Source organism: Bos indicus x Bos taurus, chromosome 6 (genome assembly GCF_003369695.1).
Source record: "Bos indicus x Bos taurus breed Angus x Brahman F1 hybrid chromosome 6, Bos_hybrid_MaternalHap_v2.0, whole genome shotgun sequence".
Taxonomy (NCBI): Eukaryota; Metazoa; Chordata; class Mammalia; order Artiodactyla; family Bovidae; genus Bos; species Bos indicus x Bos taurus.
The window spans coordinates 25,376,007-25,398,838 of NC_040081.1; positions in this window are offsets into that span (position 1 = coordinate 25,376,007).

Genomic DNA, 22,832 nt, shown 5'->3' on the forward strand with positions numbered 1-22,832 from the left:
TCTCCTGGCTCTGAGAAGAAACATTTCATTCATCAGAAGTGCTGTGCATTTGATATTTAAGGGTTCATTAAAAAGGTTGAAAGAGCATTGTCTGTCATTGGTATATCCACATTAGATACCTCCCAAATATTAAGAAGTTAGGGTGATAGTTTATTTCTGATTTTTTTTAATTAAGGAAAAATTACTGTAGTGTGTAAATAGAGAAAAGAGGGGAAATGATTATGGCTATTCTTTTTTTTTTTTTTTTAAATAACAGCTAGTTATAGAATATCCAAATTTGTCGAAGGGATATATTGGGTGGATTTTATTTTTTTTATTGGAAGGTAATAGGGGATTCAACATTGTTTTCAAAATGATGTTGCTAATCCACTCTCCCAATTTTCTCCTAAAAAGAGAAGTGAAATGAAGTGAAAGTTGCCCCGTCGTGTCCAACTCTTTGCGACCCCATATAGTCCATGGAATTCTCCAGGCCAGAATACTAGAGCGGGTAATCTTTCCCTTCTCCAGGGGATCTTCCCAACCCGGGGATCAAACCCAGGCCTCCCATATCGCAGGCAGATTCTTTACCAGCACAGCCACCTGGGAAACCCAATTCTCTTCTAAAGAGATTTTTATTCCCCCCACAAGGTTAAAGTGCCACATTCACCACTAGGTGGCGGCAACATGCTATCCACAGACTTGGCCATGCTCCGGTCAGCTAGGGCAGGAAGAGCTGGAATGGAAGCCTTCAGAAACAGGAACTGCTGTGGCCATTCTGTTTCCTAAACTAATAAACCGTTTAGAAGGGTAAAACTCAGTGAAGACTTATGTATAGCCCTTTTGATAAGATACTCTTGATAAATTGGAACATCAGCAATAGATTGCTTCCACTAGCAAAATTGACCTTCTACATCTTGCCCTAACTGACCATGTCAGAAGTCAGTACGCTGAAAAAACACATTCAAAAAAAGAAGTCAGTAGGCTGAGATTCCCCTCTCCCCCACCAGAAAATACTGAGTTTATTAATATCTGGCACCAGGACTCTATATCTGAGTTGAAGAAACAACTCCCACTTATAATCTATGGCTGGTAATCCTAAGGTAAATGCTAGCATCCTAGCCCTAAAATTGTCTAATTATTTGCTTTCTTTGAAGACTGATACGATTGGTCCCTGTGTGGCTATGGAGCAGAGGAGGGCCACAGGGTACAGCAGGGGGTGACCTCTACCCAGGGTAATACCTTGCTCCTTGGGGTAAGGCTGATAGCCCAGGCTGAATATCAGAAGCACTTCAGTAGCTCTGTGAAAATTCTAAAGCTCTGGAATACATCCTACAGTTTGTTTTAAAAAACCTTTCCTGGTAGGTTGATGCACAGTCTGGGTTGGAAAAAAAAAAATAGCAGTGGAACCAGGCTTCCTGCAAGACTTTTTCTGTAACCAGAGGGTGCTGACTGTTCTTCCAGCACCCAGCCACCTGGTTTCCTGTTCACACTGGGTTCACACAAGTCCTGGTTTTTAAGTACCTCCACCTTGGCCTGAAATGTTACAGTATTGAAGGCAGACTTGACAGCTCCGCTGCTCATTCATGATCAGCTGGATATTCTTTTCTTGTTTTGGGCATAATAATAGTAATATAACAGTCGACATTAATTGAACAGTTACATGTATTCTAACCATCCCATGAGATAGGAACTACTATTATCCCTATTTCACAGATGAAAGAACTGAGGCTTAGACAGAAGTCTGGGATACACTACAGAGCTCAGAAATACAGAATCATGACCAGAACCCTGTTGCTTAAAACTAAAGCTTCTGTCCAGCCAAACCTCCTTCATAACACGTTTCTGTTAGCTATGACGGAAAGCCTCATGGAAGAACCTGATTGATGACTATAACTATACACACACATTAAACAAAATCTAATGAAATTTGGAAGTAATAATAGGCAGAAAGTGAAGAGGAACTAAAAAGCCTCTTGATGAAAATGAAAGAGGAGAGTGAAAAAGTTGGCTTAAAGCTCAGAAAACTTAAAGCTTCAGAAAACTAAGATCATGGCATCTGGTCCCATCACTTCATGGGAAATAGATAGGGAAACAGTGGAAACAGTGTCAGACTTTATTTTTTAGGGCTCCAAAATCACTGCAAATGGTGACTGCAGCCATGAAATTAAAAGACGCTTACTCCTTGGAAGGAAAGTTATGACCAACCTAGACAGCATATTCAAAACCAGAGACATTACTTTGCCAGCAAAGGTCCGTCCAGTCAAGGCTATGGTTTTTCCAGTGGTCAAGTATGGATGTGAGAGTTGGACTGTAAAGAAGGCTTAGCACCAAAGAATTGATGCTTTTGAACTGTGGTGTTGGAGAAGACTCTTGAGAGTCCCTTGGACTGCAAGGAGATCCAAACAGTCCATTCTGAAGGAGATCAGCCCTGGGATTTCTTTGGAAGGAATGATGCTAAAGCTGAAACTCCAGTACTTTGGCCACCTGATGCGAAGAGTTGACTCATTGGAAAAGACTCTGATGCAGGGAGGGATTGGGGGCAGGAGGAGAAGGGGACGACAGAGGATGAGATGGCTGGATGGCATCACTGACTCGATGGACGTGAGTTTGAGTGAACTCTGGGAGTTGGTGATGGACAGGGAGTTCTGGTGTGCTGTGATTCATGGGGTCGCAAAAAGTTGGACACGACTGAGTGACTGAACTGAACTGAACTGAACTGAATAGTGGAAGTGTAATAACCCTTGTATTATTTCTAGCTTTAGCAGGAAATGAGCTTCCCAGGTGGCACTAATGGTAAAGAACCCGGCTACCAATGCAGGAGACATAAGAGACATGGGTTTGATCCCTGGATCAGAAGATCCCCTGGAGGATCTTGGATCATGGCAACCCACTCCAGTATTCTTGCCTAGAGAATCCTGTGGAGAGCCACAGTCCGTGGGGTCACAAAGAATCAGAGACTGCTAAATCAAGTTAGCATGCACATATGCACACTAACAGGAAACAGACGCTGTCTCCAAGCTGAATTACTGAGAAGGCTTCAATAGATTATAAAGTTGCTGACAGCAATTTTTTTTTTAAAGCAGCAAACAAGAAGTGGTCTAGTACCCTGAAGATAGTAGGGGGAAGAGATGGGGAGTGTTTATGGAACTGAGAAAGAGAGAAGGGTGGCTACACAGAGGGGCTTCCTGACTGTAGCTCTGGCCTCTGGTAGCAGGACCCACAGGGAGGTACCTGGGAGATAAACCCTCAACCTGACTCTGCCGTTATTCTGCTTTTGATCCCCACTTGGCCAAATCCCAACCAGAGGGCAAGAGAGTCCTTCAACTAAACCAGCTAGTGAGCCTTCCCTGAGGACAGAGCAGGGGGAGGCGGAACCTTGGAGAGTAAACCGTTTATACCTGGAAGCTTTGTATGAACTTAAACTATGTAGGTACTCGGTTGACAAATAGGAAGTATTACACTCCAAAATAATGATTAGCAATCAAAAATAAATAGAACTACCCTAGTAACTACCTATTACAAGGTGCATATTAATTACATTATCTTTAAAACATTCCTTTAAGACATGCGTCATTTCCTGGAGCTTGGAAAAATGTGGTAACTTGGTCAAAGTTTATGGCTAGTACCCAGCCAAGGTCAGTCACTAATTCCCAAACCTATGATTTGCTTTTCCCTCTAAAACACTGAAAATTAACCAAACTGAAAATGGAGAAGGCAATGGAAAACCACTTCAGTATTCTTGCCTTTAGAACCACATGAATAGTATGAAAATGCAAAAAGATAAGACACAAAAGATGAACTCCCCAGGTCGGTAGGTGCCCAACATGCTACTGGAGAAGACTGCAGAAATAACACCAGAAAGAATGAAGAGACGAAGCCAAAGCAAATACAATGCCAAGTTGTTGATGTGACTGCTGATGGAAGTAAAGTCTGATGCTGTAAAGAACAATATTGCACAGGAACCTGGAACGTTAGGTCCACGAATCAAGGTAAATAGGAAGTGGTCAAACAGGAGATGGCAAGAGTGAACATTGACATTTTAGAAATCAGGGAACTAAAATGGTCTGGAATGGGTGAAGTTAACTCAGATAACCATTATATCTACTACAGTGAGCAAGAATCTCTTAGAAGAAATGGAGTAGCTATCATAGTCAACAAGAGTCCAAAATGCAGTACTTAGGTGCATCTCAAAAACAACAGAATGATCTCTGTTCATTTCCAAGGCAAACCATTCAATATCACAGTAATCCAAGTCTATGCCCCAATCAGTAATACTGAAGGAGCTGAAGTTGAATGGTTCTATGAAGACCTACAAGACCTTCTAGAACTAACACCCAAAAAAGATGTCCTTTTCACTATAGGGAATTGGAATGCAAAAGTAGGAAGTCAAGAGATACTTGGAGTAACAGCAAATTTGGCCTTGGAATACAAAATGAAGCAGGGCAAAGGCTAACAGAGTTATGCCAAGAGAATGCACTAGTCATAGCAAACACCCTCTTCCAACAACACAAGAGAAGACTCTACACATGGACATCACCAGAGAGTCAATACCAAAATCAAATTGATTATATTCTTTGCAGCCAAAGATGGACAAGCTCTATACAGTCAGCAAAAACAAGACCAGGAGCTGACTGTGGCTCAGACCATGAACACCTTATTGTAAAATTCAGGCTTAAATTAAAGAAAGAAGGGAAAACCACTAGGCCATTCAAGTATGACCTAAATCAAATTCCTTATGATTATACAGTGGAAGTAACAAATAGATTCAAGGGATTAGATCTGACAGACAGAGTGACTGAAGAACTATGGATGGAGGTTCATAACATTGTACAGCAGGTAGAGATCAAAACCATCCCCAAGAAAAAGAAATGCAAAAAGGCAAAATGATTGTCTGAGGAGGCCTTACAAATAGCTGAGAAAAGAAGAGAAACAAAAGGTAAAGGAGAAAAGGAAAGATATATCCATTTGAATGCAGAGTTCCAAAGACTAGCAAGGAGAGATAAGAAAGCCTTCCTCAGTGATCAGTGCAAAGAAACAGAGGGAAACAACAGAATGAGAAAGACTAGAGATCTTGTCAAAATTAGTGATACCAAGGAAACATTTCATGAAAGATGGGCACAGTAAAGGACAGAAATGGTATGGACCTAACAGAAGCAGAAGATATCAGGAAGAGGTGGCAAGAATACACAGAAGAACTATACAAAAAAGATTTTCATGACCCAGAAAACCATAATGGTGTGATCACTCACCTAGAGCCAGACATCCTGGAATGTGAAGTAAAGTGGGCCTTAGGAAGCATCACTACAAATAAAACTAGTGGAGGTGATGGAATTTCAGTTGAGCTATTTCAAATCCTAAAAGATGATGCTGTGAAAGTGCTGCAATCAATATGTCAGAAAATTTGGAAAACTCAGGAGTGGCCACAGGGTTGGAAAAGGTCAGTTTTCACTGCAATGCCAAAGGACGTTCAAACTATCGCACAATTGCACTCATCTCACATGCTAGCAAAGTAATGCTCAAAATTCTCCAAGCCAGGCTTCAACAGTTCGTGAACCATGAACTTCCAGATGTTCAAGCTGGATTCAGAAAAGGCAGAGGAACCAGAGATCAAATTGCCAACATCCATTGAATCATTGATAAAGCAAGAGAGTTCCAGAAAAACATCTATTTCTGCTTTATTGACTATGCCAAAGCCTTTGACTGTGTGGATCACAATAAACTGTGGAAAATTCTGAAAGAGATGGGAATACCAGAACACCTGATCTGCCTCTTGAGAAATTTGTATGCAGGTCAGGAAGCAACAGTTAGAACTGGATATGGAACAACAGACTGGTTCCAAATAGGAAAAGGAGTATGTCAAGGCTGTATATTGTCACCCTGCTTATTTAACTTCTATGCAGAGTACATCATGAGAAACGCTGGACTGGAAAAAACACAAGCTGGAATCAAGATTGCCAGGAGAAATATCAATAACCTCAGATATGCAGATGACACCACCCTTATGGCAGAAAGCAAAGAACTATAGGGGCTGTTGATGAAAGAGAAGAGTGAAAAAGTTGGCTTAAAACTCAACATTCAGAAAACTAAGATCATGGCATCTGGTCCCATAACTTCATGGGAAATAGATGGGGAAATTGTGGAAACAGTGACAGACTATTTTGGGTGGCTCCAAAATCACTGAGGATGGTAACTGCAGCCATGAAATTAAAAGATGCTTACTCCTTGGAAGAAAAGCTATGACCAACCTAGACAGCACATTAAAAAGCAAAGACATCGCTTTGCCAACAAAGGCCTGTCTAGTCAAGGCTATGGTTTTTCCAGTAGTCATGTATGGATGTGAGAGTTGGACTATAAAGAAAGCTGAGCGCTGAAGAATTGATGCTTTTGAACTGTGGTGTTGGAGAACTCTTGAGCGTCCCTTGGACTCCAAGGAGATCCAACCAGTCAATCCTATAGGAAATCAGTACTCAATATTCATTGGAAAGACTGATGCTGAAGCGGAAGCTCCAATACTTTGGCCTCCTGATGTGAAGAACTGACTCACTGGAAAAGACCTTAATGATGAGAAAGAGAGAAGGCAAGCGGAGAAGGAGACAACAGAAGATGAGATGGCTGGATGGCATCACCTATTCAATGGACATGAGTTTTAGCAAATTCATAGAGATGGTAAAGGACAGGGAAGCCTGTTGTGCTGCAGTCCATGGGGTCACAAAGTCAGACATATCTGAGTGACTGAAAAACAAAAAGGATATGGGGAAGGAAATATAGTTAATATTTTCAGATGAATTCTTAAGTTTTTAGAATGGATCATTGAAATATATGGCTTCCCATGTGGCACTAGGAGTAAAGAACTCACCTGCCAATGGGGGAGACCTAAGAAACATGGGTTCAACCCCCAGGTTGGGAAGATTCCCCTGGAAGAGAGCATGGCAACCCACTCCAGTATTCTTACCTGGAGAATCCCATGGACAGAGGAGCCTGGCAGGCTACAGTCCATAGGGTTGCATAGAGTCAGACACGACTGAAGCAACTTAGCACACATGCATTCAAATGTAAAATTAATTTATGTTGCTTAGTCTAATTTCATTTTTCTCTTTAAAAGGAACTATTCCAACCTCATGGTGCACTTGAAAAAGTTGATAATTTGTTTTTCCTGATGAATAATTTTATATCACCTAATTTGTTTTGTTGACTTTCACTTTTCTACTGGGGTGCATGGAGAGGGGAGGAGCAGAATCTGCATTTCCATGGTGGCTGCGCTATAGAGTGTGAACTCAGGTTGGGCTTCTGGAAGCCAAGATTAAAACAAAACAAAACAAACAAAAAAAACAGAATAGGCAGAATATGGTGTGACTCTGGCATGACTCAGGCTATCCCCAAACTTGATTACCTTTTTAAAAGGTATCAAGTGGTAGAAGAAATCTGGAGCCAGTATATTTCCTTTAATTCTTGCACCTAAATTCATTTCTTAGATGGGTTGGTGAGTCCTGTCCTTGCACAGAACAAAGACAGGCAGGCAGGAAGAGAATTTGTCTGGGGAATTAGATGTAGGAAAGCCTCAGACCCCAAAACATGTAAAGAAGGGGACTTTACTTGGGGGACCCAAGTTGTATGATGCAATTAATGGGAGACAAGGCAAAGACTGATGAAATGGAGGAGATGTGTGAATAAATCCAAATAATTATATCTGGGAATAGCCATAGGCAAAAGCCATTCTGTGGGATTGCTTGTCCCTGAGGCTGTGTTAAACTGTGCCCCTGTCTTCTGAATTAATGCAACACTCCTTGTTTAACATTCACTGCTTGTATTCTTACTACATTTTTTATGTGACTATGCCTTGTTTTTTTAACCATACTGTACATGAGTTTTATTTTGCATGTAGTGTGATGAGAATGAATATCTAAATGAATGAGTGGAATGAAGGGATGATGAAGCGTCTTTGCAGACAAGGGCAGAGCAGGGAAGAGGTGTTGACGGGGAGTCTGAAGCAGTGATCATATTTCACTTCACAGCTCCTTAGGCATGATTGATCATCAGACAACTCCAGTCTCCTGGTTTTCTTCTTCTGGCTTAAATACATGTAACTCTTCTCTCAGAGCCTGCTCCTCGGAGATAATTCCTCTTCCTCAATCACTGTCCTTTATCCCAAGGCTCTCCTCTTCCCTGGTTGTCATGCCAACACTGCCCCAAGTCTCTCATACTTTATTTTTCTAACTCTGCAGGAACATTATTTTTTATGAGAAGTGATAATTTAGAAGCAAATGGGAAATTAGATTAACTGCTTAGGAAGTTTCTTAGTGTGTTTATTATTTCTTCAATTACTTACTGGGTTGGAAAAAAACAGAAATCATATTTTATTTCCAAAAAAAGATTTTTATACTTAAATCTCCTAAGAACAAGAGTCTGTAGAGTATTTGGAGTCCAGATTCATGATGATTATAGAAGAGAAGGTTAGATTCATGGCTTTCAAAATTTCTTTAGCTGTTGAGCCCTCCCCATTCTTCTCTTCTGCAGAGAACTTAATAAAAAACATTTTAAATTTGCTTCTAGATGATTAGAAAAGGTAGCACTCCAGAAATACTGCCAGTTAGTGGGGTAGGTTGCAACCAGGCTGAAGGAGATACTATGGAATCACTGGCTATCCAATTTTAAGTAAATGTTATAATACACATTGGAGAAGGCAATGGCACCCCACTCCAGTACTCTTGCCTGGAAAATCCCATGGACAGAGGAGCCTGGTAGGCTGCAGTCCATGGGGTCGCTAAGAGTCAGACACGACTGAGCGACTTCACTTTCACTTTCCACTTTCATGCATTGGAGAAGGAAATGGAAACCCACTCCAGTATTGCCTGGAGAATCCCAGGGATGGGGGAGCCTGGTGGGCTGCCGTCTATGGGGTCGCACAGAGTCGGACACGACTGAAGTGACTTAGCAGTAGCAGCAGCATAATATACATTGATGGGGGATAATCCACTGATGGTTAGGAATGTTGGTCTGGAGAAAGTTTGCATTTAAATTCCACTGCTTCCTAGCTGTGTGACATTAGGTCAGTTCCTAACCTTTCAACACCTCAATTTACTCATTTCTAATATGGGGATAATAACGTCAGCCACTACATAAAGTTATTTTACTAAACTAATATAATACATGTAAAGCACTTAGCACTATATCTGGCATATGGTGAGCATTCAGTAAATATTAGCTAATATTTTTATAATTGTATCTATTAACAGACTGAATTGATTTTTATCCTTGCACAGTACATGAAATTTACTGCCCGGTACAGCGCCACACTATTGTGACAACTTTAGTCCAAGTCCACCAGGAACGCACTGTAACAAAGGTTTGGATTTATCTGCCTGTTGTGGTAAGAGATAGAGTGTCATCAGAAGCATGAGTCATCTTAACAAGGGGATGTTAGAAAAATTTCTAAGACTTGGGCTTCTGTTAGGTGAGTCTCCGGAGGGTTTCAGGAAGTGGAGCTTTGTCCTGGATTGGATGCTGTCAGGAAACAGAAGCAATTCTGACTGAGCATTTCAAAAACATTTATCAGGAATAACATCAAGACACTTATCAAGAAGGCAACAGAAATGAATCTGTTGTGATTGGTAAGGAAGCAGTATTCATTTTAACCAGCTGCTTTAGTTATCTTTCCTGTGCAATAAATCATCCCCAATGTTGCTGCTGCTGCTGCTGCTAAGTTGCTTCAGTCATGTCCGACTCTGTGCGACCCCATAGACGGCAGCCCACCGGGCTCCCCCATCTCTTGGATTCTCCAGGCAAGAACACTGGAGTGGGTTGCCATTTCCTTCTCCAATGCATGAAAGTGAAAACTGAAAGTGAAGTCACTCAGTCGTGTCCAACTCTTCGCGACCCCATGGACTGCAGCCTACCAGGCTCCTCCGTCCATGGGATTTTCCAGGCAAGAGTACTGGAGTGGGGTACCATTGCCTTCTCCCATCCCCAATGTTACCAGCTTAAAATAACAACCATTTATGACCTCACACAAAATAATCCGCCTGTCAACACAGGAGACGTGAATTCAATCCCTGGGTCGGTAAAATCCCCTGGAGTTAGTAAAGGGAGGAGAAAGAAAATGGAGAAGGAAATGGCAACCCACTCCAGTATTCTTGCCTGCAAAATCCCATGGACAGAGGAGCCTGGCGGGCTATAGTACATGGGGTTGTAAAACAGTTGGACATGACTTAGTGACTAAACAATGACAACAGTTGCTGAGCATCTGGAATCCAGGAAGGCTTAGCTTGGGTCTGGCTCAGGGTCTCTCTTAGCGTCTCCTTCAAACTGTCAGCTGGGGTTGCAGTCCCTGAAGACTTGACCAGGGTCAAAGTCCAACTTCCAATCTCACTCACATGGCTCCTGGCAGGAAACTTCAGGTCCTCTCCATGGGGCTGTTCAGTACAGGGCTTCCCTTGTGACCCAAGACAGAGAGCATGGAAGGAACATATGCCAATGACTTTTATGGTTTAGTCTCAGAACTACACTTCATCACCTCCACCAAAGTCTATACCTTAGAATAAAGTCACTGACTTATGTGCTTAGTCACTCAGTCATGTCCAGCTCTTGCGAATCCATAGACTGTAGCCCTCCAGGCTCCTCTCTCCATGGGATTTTGCAGGCAAGAATGCCAGAGTGGGTTGCCATTTCCTTCTCCAGGGGATCTTCCTGGCCCAGGGATCGAACCCAGGTCTCCTGCATTGCAGGCAGACTCTTTACTGACTGAGCTATGAGGGAAGCCCAATCAAGTCACCATGTCCAGCTTACTCAGGGAGAGGGGAAACTCCACCTCCTCAAGGGAAGAGTATTCAAAACTGTGTGGACAACCAAAGTAGGAAAGTAGAATGTTTGGTCGTTTTTGTGATGTTGGCAATGTTCTTAGTGTGTGTGCGTATGTATACATGTGTACATCTGCTGGGGTGGCCATGCTTCGTCACCCTATTTATTCTTTTAAAAAATTTAGGGTTATTTAGATGAGACAAAAAAATTATTGATAACCTATTCTACTCTAAGTTTCTTGGAACAAAGAGTACCTCTTAATCACTTCAGTACCCTCCACCAATATCCCAGCACCTATACCATAGTAGAAACCAATAAAACCTCACTGGATGTGTGGAAGATTCACTGAGTGTTGGGATAACTGAACGGCCATTTATACTGGTGACATTTGTGACTTAAATAGGAGATTCAGCTGAACTGAGTTTCCAAGACTCCAATTTGATTTAGTTTTTCCCTTTCTCAGCTGCCCAGTCAAGCCATCCTGTTGTAAAACTGGTCAAGCCCTTACATCCTTTGGGTTCTTCCAGCTGCTGGAGGGAGGTTCCACTCTTACCATGACTTAGCTCTTTCTGAATGCTTGTTTGATTTGCTACTTTTTGAATAGATTCCCCTGTTTGAATTTGGCAAGAAAGGTTTCTTAGGAGGTGTTAAAATGAAGTCTTGGCAGGACAACTCAGGACAGTCCCCATCCTGAGCCCTGGGATATCTAAAGCAGAAAAAGCTTTCATTAAAAAAAAATTTTTTTTTTTAGTTGTTTCATTAACAGGCTATCTCTGCGTTAAAATTTGTTAGCATTAAATTTAAAACTGGCTGATAGAACTTGTTTTAATACAGTAGTTGAATGTCAGTGCTGTCATTGCAGCATAAGAAGGTAGTCAGCTTTCGGCTTTATACTTAAAAGGATTCATGACTTTGTGAGTGAGTGTTTCCTAGTGTGTCACAGCCCCCAAATCTGTGTGGTGGGTCACCCTGGTAGAACTTCAGGGGCCCAATTTCGGCTCATCTGTCCCTTTCAGTGTGATCATAATTCACTGCCCCTTTCTGCCTGGCACTCAGCTCCTCATGCCACAGCACTACCCCCAGACACCCAACAGGCCACTGAGAGAACACACACCTGCCCTCTGGTCGGTGTTGCTGTTCAGTTGCTCAGTCATGTCCAGCTGTTTGTGAGCCCATGGACTGCAGCATGCCAGGCTCCTGTGGCCTCCACCATCTCCCAGAGTTTGCTCAAATTCATGTCCATTGAGTCAGTGATGCCATCCAACTGTCTCATCCTCTGCCGCTCCCCCTTTTCCTTTTGCTGTCAGTCTTTCCCAGTATCAAGGTCTTTTCCAATGAGTCAGCTCTTTTCACCTGCCTTTACTGGAACCCATTTTTTGGTGTGCCATTCAGGACCCCACACGTGCCCCTTCACTCCTCCTTGCTGCAGAAGAGAGATACTGTGACACTTACTCCCTCTTTTGGATGGAGATCCCTCATGTATCAGTTCCTAGGGCTACGCTAACAAATTACACAAACTTGGTGGCTTAAAGCAATAGGCATTTGTTCTCTCATAGTTTCTGGAGGCCAGAAATTCAAAATAAAATTCTCCACAGGATTGCATTCTTCTAGAGTCATTGAGACAGTTCAGTTCAGTTGCTCAGTTGTGTCTGACTCTTTGCGACCCCATGAACCGCAGCACGCCAGGCCTCCCTGTCCATCACCAACTCCTGGAGTCTACCCAAACCCATGTCCATTGAGTCGGTGATGCCATCCAACCACCTCATCCTCTGTCGTGCCCTTCTCCTCCTGCCCTCAATCTTTCCCAGCATCAGGGCCTTTTCAAATGAGTCAGCTCTTCGCATCAGGTAGCCAAAGTATCGGAGTTTCAGCTTCAACATCAGTCCAGGCCTGATCTCCTTTAGGATGGACTGGTTGGATCTCCTTGCAGTCCAAGGGACTCTCAAGAGTCTTCTCCAACACCACAGTTCAAAACATCAATTCTTCGACACTCAGCTTTCTTTATAGTCCAACTCTCACATCCATACATGACCACTGGAAAAACCATAGCCTTGACTAGACGGACCTTTGCCCCAACCTCCCTTCTAGATTTCGGCAGTTGTCAGCACTCCCTGGCGTCCTTGGCTTGTCCTTGCATGGCTCTGTTCTCTGTTGCTGTGGTCACAGAGCATTCTCGTCTGTGTCTCCCGCTTTGTATCTTCACATGGTCTTTTTATATGGACACTAGCATTAGCTTTGGGCTTCCCAGGTGGTGCTAGTGGTAAAGAACCCACCGGCCAGGGTATGGAAGACCCCCTGGAAGAGGGCATCACAACCCACTCCAGTATTCTTGCCTGGAGAACCCCATGGACAGATGAGCCTGATGGGCTACAGTCCAAAGTGTTGCAAAGAGTTGGACACAACTGAGTGACTTCGCACACATAGCATACCTCAATTATTTACATCACAAAGACCCTACTTTCAGACAAGATTGTATTCTGAGGTTCTGGTTAAGAGAATATTCAACCCACTGCTTTCTTCCAAGCTAGACCTCACAGATGTATAGAGCAGTATTCAAGCTTGCTTAAGACTTTCTCCACACCTTGAGCCTATATCTGTGTGAAGACTTACATATCTAAAGAGAAGAGATCTAGAAAACCAGCCTTTCATCATCAAATACACATGTATTAACAAGAGTGGCAATTCAGAGAAAACAATGTGCATAAAATCACTCAAAGCTGAGACTTCCCTGGTGGTCTGAGAATTAAGCAGTTAAAACTCTGAGCTCCCAGTGCAGCGGGCCCAGGTTCGATCCCTGGTCAGGGAACTAGAGCCCACATGCTGCAACTAAAGATCCAGCACTCTGTAACGAAGATCCCGAATGCTGTGATTAAGATCGAATGCAGCCAAAAAAAAAAAAAAAAGACTCAAATCTCACCATGTGTATCCTATTAAGGGTAGTTACCATGCATTGGACAGATCTACACTGTGTGTGAGCTTCAGTAATAATGATAAAAGCTAATACTTGTTGATCATTAACCATTTCTCAGGGAGTGTGTCAAGTATATGGTATCTCATTCAATTCTCATAACCATTCTGTGGAATAGTTGCTATTAGTGTTATTCTTATTTTATAGATGAAGAAATTAAGGCTTGAAGAAATCAGGTAATTTATGAAAGGTAGAGGCATTCTCAAATGGATGTCAGAGTCCAGAGATTGAGCTCTTAAGCACTGTTCAATGCAGTCTCCCTACAAGAAAGACATTAGCTCCTCCATTTAGCAGATAAGAAAAATGTGGGTATAAGAAATTACATCAACTGCCTGAAGTTTCCTAGGCAGTAAGTCTGAAATGCAAACCCGCTGAAATCTGTCTTGTTTCCATCTAAATTCTTTATATAGCACTTGACTAGCTATTTAGGCTTTATAGTGCCCAGTGATGAAAGCAATGGGGAAAAGAGGGTGGCTAACTCTTTGAGAATAGAGATGATTTTTTTTAAATGAGGTAGAACCACAGATGATGACCTGGGTGTGTTTACCCAAGAGTCTGGTAATTCCATCCTGGCCTGGATGTGCCTAGTAGTTTGTATTCAAGAACGCTTCCTTTCTCCTTGAGGCTGACTGTGTGTGTGGGTGAGCAACTCAATAAGGGCTTCATGCTGCTCTCTGCTCCTCAGATTTAGGGCCACTGAGACTATTGTACAGGGTTCTTCATGCTGTGAATGACGGCTCAATGTAGAACTTGATTTTAGAACTCAGACTACTTCTTCCAGCTCTTTTCCTCCCCCTTTTCTCCTCCTCATCTTCCTACCTTTGTCCGGCTGTCCTATAAACACTTCCATGACCCACACTTAGTTTTCATGTCACTCAAGTAGTACATCGTTTCCCCTTTGAGATTACCTTTGAGGTTTATTTAACTTATACCCCTCACCTCTAAAATGGGTTTAGTAATCCCACACATCTATGGTCAATTAATCTTTAACTAAGGAGGCACAAATATACAATGGAGAAAAGTCAGCCTCCGCACCAAGTGGTATTGAGAAAGCTGGACAGAGCTACATGCAAATCACTGAAGTCAGAACACTCTCACACCATAGACAAAACTCAACTCGAAATGGCTTAAAGACTTAAACATAAGACATGGCAGACATGGCACCACAAAACTCCTAGAAGAGAACACAGGCAAAACATTTCTGACATAAATCATAGCGATTTTTCTTAAGTCAGTCTCCCTGGGCACTATAAATAAAAGCAAAAATAAACTGGACCTAATAAAACTTACAAGCTTCTGTACAGCAAATGAAACCATAAACAAAATGAAAAGACAATCTATGGAATGGGAGAAAATATTTGCAAACAGTGCAACCAACAGGGCTTAATTTCTAAATATACAAACAGCTCATACAACTCAATATCAACAACAACAACAACAAAACCTGATCAAAAAATAGGCAGAAGAACTAAGTAGACATTTCTCTAAAGAAAACATAGAAATGGCCAATAGGCACATTGAAAGATGCTCCATGTTGCTAATTATTAGAGAAATATGAATCCAAACCACAATGAGGTATCACTTCCCACCTGTTAGAATGGCCATCATCAGAAAGTCTACAAATAATAAATGCTGGAGAGGGTGTGGAGAAAAGGGAACCTTCCTAAACTGTTAGTGGGAATATAAATTGGTGCGGCCACTATGGGAAAACAGTATGGATATATCTTAAAAAACTAAAAAGTTACCATATGATCTACCAATCCCAGCCCTGAGCATAATTCTAGAAAAGACAAAGACTAATTTGAAAGGATATATGCACCCCAATGTTCACAGCAACAGTATTTCAGCAGCCGAGACACAGAAGCAATCCAGATTTCCATCAACAGATGAATAAAGATGACATGATATATATATACACACACAATGGAATGTTACCCAGCCACAAAAAAGAATGAAATAATGCCATTTGCAGCAACATGGATGGACCTAGAGATGATCATACTGACTGCAGTGAGTCAGACAAAGACAAATATCATATGATATCACTTATAGGTAGAATCTAAACAAATGGTAGAAATGAACTTATTTACAAAACAAATAGACTCACAGACATAGAAAACAAACTTATGGTTACCAAAGGAGAAAGAGTTCGGGGGGGGATCAACTTGGAATTTGGGATTAACAGATATACACTACTATGTATAAAATTGATAAACATAGTAACACCATTTTCCTTGGAGGGAGTTTATGAACATTAAATGAGATAATGAATTAATGAGAAAATAAATATTAGCTATCATTAATTGAAAGAACATTCAGTTAAAAAGAGAGAGAGACCAATGTGACCGAAGTTGTTGTTGTTCAGTCACTAAGTTGTGTCCGACTCTTTGCAACCCCATGGACTGCAGCACACCAGGCTTTCCTGTCTTTCACTATCTCCCAGAGCTTGCCCAAACTCATGACCATTGAGTCAGTGATGCCATCAAACCACCTGGTCCTCTGTCATCCCCTTCTCCTCCTGCCTTCAATCTTTCCCAGCATCAGGGTCCTTTCCAGTGAGTCGGCTCTTCCCATCAGGTGGCCAAAGTATTGGAGCTTCACCCTCAGCATTAGTCCTTCCAGTGAATATTCAGGACTGATTTCCTTGAGGACTGACTGGCTTGATATCCTTGCAGTCCAAGGGACTCTCAGGAGTCTTCTCCAACACCACAGCTCAATAACATCAATTCTTCGGCTCTCAGCCTTCTTTATGGTCCAACTCTCACATCCATACAAGACTACTGGAAAAACCATAGCTTTGAATGTTCAAACCACTGCACAATTGCACTCATTTCACACACTAGCAAAGTAATGCTCAAAATTCTCCAAGTGAGGCTTCAACAGCACGTGAACCAAGAACTTCCAGATGTTCAAGCTAGATTAAGAAAAGGCAGAGGAATCAGAGATCATGTTGGCAGAAATGTGGCCATATCTCTTATTTTCAAGCATATTCTGATACAAAATACTTTATTTTTCTGTCCTTCCTTAGTGCTTTATGCACTAAAATGTTTCGGAAAATTATTCAGATCAGATCAGATCAGTCGCTCAGTCGTGTCTGACTCTATGTGACCCCATGAATCGCAGCACGCCAGGCCTCCTTGTCCATCACCAACTCCCGGAATTCACTGAGACTCACATCCATCGAGCCAGTGATCCGTCCAGCCATCTCATCCTCCGTCGTCCCCTTCTCCTCCTGCCCCCAATCCCTCCCAGCATCAGAGTCTTTTCCAATGAGTCAACTCTTCGCATGAGGTGGCCAAAGTACTGGAGTTTCAGCTTTAGCATCATTCCTTCCAAAGAAATCCCAGGGCTGATCTCCTTCAGAATGGACTGTTTGGATCTCCTTGCAGTCCAAGGGACTCTCAAGAGTCTTCTCCAACACCACAGTTCAAAAGCATCAATTCTTTGGCGCTCAGCCTTTTTCACAGTCCAACTCTCACATCCGAGATCTCAAGTATTAAAGGAAGTGATATCTTGCTTGCTTGCTACGTTGTTTCAGTTGTATCCAACTCTTTGTGACCCTATGGATGATAGCCTGCCAGAATCCTCTGTCCATGGGATTTCCCAGGCAAGAATACTGGAGTGGGTTGCCATTTCATCCTCCAGGGTATCTTCCTGACCCAGGGATCAAACCCATGTCTCTTATGTCTCCTGCATTGGCAGGCGGGTTCTTTACAAGTAGGGCCACCTGGGAAGCCCCAACATCAAAACCAAACCCTTAATTAGACTGTTTTGATTTTTTATATTAAGAACAATTATTTGTTATTATTATTTTTTAAATTTTTATTTGTTTATTTTTGGTTGCATTGAGTCTTTGTTGCCGTGTGTGGGCTTTCTCTAGTTGTGATGAGCAGAGGCTACTCTTTGTAGTGGTGCTTAGGCCTCTCTTTGCAGCAGCTTCTGTTGTTGCAGAGCACAGGCCCAAGGCACAGTAGCTGCAGCACTCAGGCTCAGCAATTGTGGTCCATGGGCTTAGCTGCTCTGCAGCATGTGGAATCTTCACAGACAGAGGATTGAACCCATGTCCCTTGTACTGGCAGGTGGATTCATATCCACTGCACCACCAGGAAAGTCCTAGACTCTGTTGATTTTTTTAATTAGAAAAATAAAATTCTCTATATTGGGGCATAATTAAACTTTTTATATTTAAGTCAGAAGTTTCTTGATTTGAAATGATCCAGGACAAGCTGCAGAGTTATTCACAGTTTAGTCCTCCCCCACAGGATAGCTCAGACCTCATTTAGCCACTGGCTCTCTCATGTTATGCAAGCCTGGGTCTTGTCCTCAGTGAGAACTGCCATACGGCTCCATCCTGTCACATACCATCATTCCTCAGACCAGAAAAGAAAAGCATGACCATGATTCTGCCTAATCACAGATCTTTAACAATGCCCTGGGCTCTTCCCCTCAGAAGTGCAGCTGGCTGAGGAGCCTCCAAGTCAGCCTTAGACACCCAGGCACCCACTGCTAATCTCCAAGCGCAACTGAGCCCTGCCTTTTTCTTTTACCACTTAGTGGAGATTCATGTTTTATACTTATATATGCCATTTTTTCCAGGTATATTATAGAGAAAAGAAAGAGTGCTGCAACCGTGTCCTCTGAGAAGAACTGGCAGAGACAAGCCTACCCCTGAGGATGTTACATTTGACCCTGATAATGAAACCAAAGATGATAAAGGACCCAATGACAGCCTGAGAAGGGCAGCAGGTACAGGGAGAATCTCCCTCGAAGTGTGGCCTTTAGCATGACACAAGGTAATCCAAGGTCTTCCCTGGTGGCTCAGACAGTAAAGAATCTGCCTGCAACACAGGAGACCTGGGTTTGATCCCCAAGTCAGGAAGACCCCCTGGAGAAAGGAATAGCTACTCACTCCAGTATTCTTGCCTGGAGAATTCCATGGACAAAAGAGCCTAGCGGGCTACAGTCCATGGGTCACAGAGTCAGATATGACTGAGCAACTAATACATACCCAAGGTTATCCAAAGAGATGGTTTCGAGTTGTGCTTTCCAAATCATCTATGGTGAAAAACCGTTACCTTCCCTCCCCGACTCCATCATGGACTGATCCTCTTGTACAATATAATATAAATGAATTATCAGAAAAATGAAATAAAAAACAAAGATATAAAAATACTAGCCTGTATTTTTTTTAATTATTAGATTCAATAGATATATACTTATTCTGTCAAGTTGCTATAAAGTTTTCTAAATACTCTCAGCATTGGTACTTAGCCAATTGCTCCAGAGTTAAATGCCTCACTTTTATTTTAGCTTCATTCTTGCCAGGCATGGACACACACTCAACTCTGTCCTATGCAGGATAAACATGCAGGTCCAGAGAGGTTAGCTTTTCTAGCCCAACTGAGCCAAATAAGTCTAACTCTTTTTTTTTTTTTTTTTTTTGAGACAATCTTGGCATTCTTAAGGAAAACCTTAAAATTTTAAAAATTCCTTTAATCTCTTTCCTCTTATAATATCAACACTAGCTGACCATATGATCTAAATTTGCTTCCAGTATGAATGTACCGGGGGTGGGGTGAGGTGGATTTACTTTTGCAGTATGATACATATGCACCTGCATGTAAACCCAGATTATCTAACTACCTGTGGGACCAAGGACAGGTTGTCTGAAATCTATAGTCAGTTTTTTAATGCCTTCCTCAAAGGATCATTGTAAGGTTTTGATTTTTAAAATCCAAGTGAATTGATCGCATATTAGTATCTGGCAGGAAGTGGGTTACTTAAATATTAACTCTTGCCTCTATTTCTAGGGCTGTCTTCCTAATATGTTCTAAAACAGCAGGCCAGCTGGCATCTATTATAATGGATTGTGGACCCATTCTGACTAATTGGTGCTCATGCCTTTCAGGTCTGATAAATATTTTGAATATTACATCTATTATGTTCCTTGTGCAGAATCTGTTCAAAGTTATAGTGGTGAGTATTATAAATTAATAAATTATAAAATAATGAATTGGTATAGAAGTTGGTGATGGACAGGGAGGCCTGGCATGCTGCAATTCACGGGGTCTCAAACAGTCGGACACGACTGAGCGACTGAACTGAACTGATACAGGGTATCAATTCGTCATGAGAGTGGTTCATGTGAATCAGCCTTCAGAATCTAATCAAACTTAGGCATACTAATAGAATCAAGTTGTTGAACTTGCAAAACTGATAAGTTCTTAGGCCACAGAACCCACGGAGATGGGATTCAACATTCCCCTGGATCTACCCTCTAACCATCTTAATAATAATTTAAAACACAAGGAGAGCCTGGGTGAAACTGCAGAAAAAGCCGATTGACTATGAAAGCCAAATTCTCCTTGTGCCATGAAGAGTTCCTTCTGAACATGGAGTGGGCTTTTGTAATAGAGGAGTGGTCTGTGGGTACGTCTGGTGCTAATATTCCGGACTCTTACTCCATGTTTTATCCAGACAAGCCCTGAAGGGAACTCTAGAAACAGATGCAAAGAGAGAAGAAACCAATGAATTTGACTTAATGCCATGTAGTGCTTCCCAGAGCCATCTCTGCCTTTTTCCCAAGGCCACGATCTCCTGTCTTCTGGTCCTAAGGCAGCTCCCTTCCTGTTGCTGTGATAGTTTGTGGTTCGTCCTCTGCAAGAAGCAATCCCTAGGCCATGTCTGTAATGAAGCACTGCTAGGCCTTGGCGCTCTAGAATTATTTTCAACTAGTCCTCAGCCTGACACATAGCAAAACCAATTTCCCTATCTGGTTTGTTTTATTCTTAAGGGAAGCTCAACAGGAGGACAAAACAGCTTGGATTTATACTTTCCCCACAATTCCTGACCTCTTTAAATGGAAATTCTCATCAACCAGCACACTGGGCTGGCGAGCTGAGCACAATGGAGATGTGCTGGAGTGATGTGAAGCCCTGGCATTATTATGAAATATCTTCTCAGGATTCTTTCCCTGCTCAGGTTCTGCGTGCAGAAGAAAATTTTCTGAAACTGTCAAGCATAATCTCACACTGCAGTTCTGAGAGCTGGCACTGCGTACCTGAAAAAGGATTAGCAAAATCTTCGCCTGTCAGGGCAAAGCTGCAGAAACCCCATCTCAACCCCACTTTCCAGCTTGGCCTCATCCTCGCCTGGCTTGGCATAGCTCAAGGATTAAAGGATAAGTTTCAGTTTGCAGCTGGTTGTTTGACTTACCACCTGAGTTTGAAAATTTTAGCCACAGAGGCCACAGTGAAATTTCCCCTTCAGGTTTGGCTTGCTAAGGCAGAAGAGTCACTGTGGTTCAAGTTACTAGCAGATTTTTTAATGCCTTGGGATATTCCAACTGTGTAACTATTTCTGCTCATTAAGAATGATTCAGCAATAAACAGAGGTCCATTTCCCTTTGCACACAAAGGCCTCTTTCCTACCTTTTTAACTTTAGAGATATCACTTAGTGTAATTTTCATACACTGAGTGTTCCACAATTTGATGGGCACTTCCACACACAGTACCTCACTTCAGCTTCATGACAAGCCCTGAAGTCAGATCATTCCCTTTCACTGGGAAATTCAGAGCATTTAGTGTCTTGTCACGAGCACTTACAAGTCACTGCTAGAGTTGATAGTCAGACCTAGTTCTCCTGACTCCACTAACTAGTATGACTCCCCTGCTGTCAATGTGCGGAGAAGGCAATGGCACCCCACTCCAGTACTTCTGCCTGGGAGATCCCATGGACGGAGAAGCCTGGTAGACTGCGGTCCATGGGGTTGCTAGAGTCGGACACGACTGAGCGACTTCACTTTCACTTTTCACTTTCATGCATTGGAGAAGGAAATGGCAACCCACTCCGGTATTCTTGCCTGGAGAATCCCAGGGACGGGGGAGCCTGGTGGGCTGGCATCTATGGGGTCGCATCTATGGCATCTATCAGAGTCGGACACAACTGAAGCGACTTAGCAGCAGCAGCAGCTGTCAATGTGAGACTAGGTGATCCAACTCCTGACTGAGGTCCATGACGGAGGATGGAGGGGGACAACCAGGACTCAGAGAGGACAGCTGACACCCTGAAGCTCATGTGACTCTGCCCACCACACACACAGACTGTGTGATGATGCCGGCGCACAGGGGTGACCAACTCAGCTGCCTGGGACTGTCCTGGCTTTAACACCGAGACTCCTGTGTCCTGAGAACCCCCTCAATCCTGGCAAACCAGGATGATTTGCAAAGAGTTGGACATGACTGAGAAAATTTCACATGAGGGAGTTTACCAAGTGAGGACTTCTGTATTTGTGCTGGCACCTTGAGTATTGGTACTCTTTTGCCTATGTTCTTAAGTAAACAACTTTTTGTTGCTGACATAAACTTTGCCGTCTTTGATTTGAAGATTAAGACTCAGAATAGATGTTTGGTTCACTTAACTCTTAACTCTGTCTGGTAATACCTGTGAGACATACTGGGTTTCTTCAGTGTTTTGCTGCTAAGAAAATGGTGCTCCCAGTCAAGGCTGATTGACTGGTAATGCTTTTATCTGTGGATTTAAATTGGCCAGTAAGTTAGCATGACTAATTCTAATTGATAATTTTTTTTTTTCTTTCATGTACTTTCTTCTTCTTCTTTTAATTTTAAATATATTGGCAATCTCATTCCTGGGCATATTCTGGACAAAATTATAATTCAAAAAGATACATGCACCCATGTATGTAAGTTAGCATGACTAATTCTAATTGATAATTTTATTTTTTTCTTTCATGTACTTTCTTCTTCTTCTTTTAATTTTAAATATATTGGCAATCTCATTCCTGGGCATATTCTGGACAAAATTATAATTCAAAAAGATACATGCACCCCTGTATTCACAGCAGCACTATTCACAATAGCCAAGACATGGAAGCAACCTAAAGGTATATTGGCAGATGAATGGACAAAGACGTGGCACATATATACAATGGAATACTACTCGGACATGAAAAAGAGTGAAATAATGACGCTTGTAGCAACATGGATACATCTAGAGATTATCATACTAAGTGAAGTAAAAAGAAAGAGAATACCATATCACTTCTATGTGAAACCTTAAATTGGCACAAAT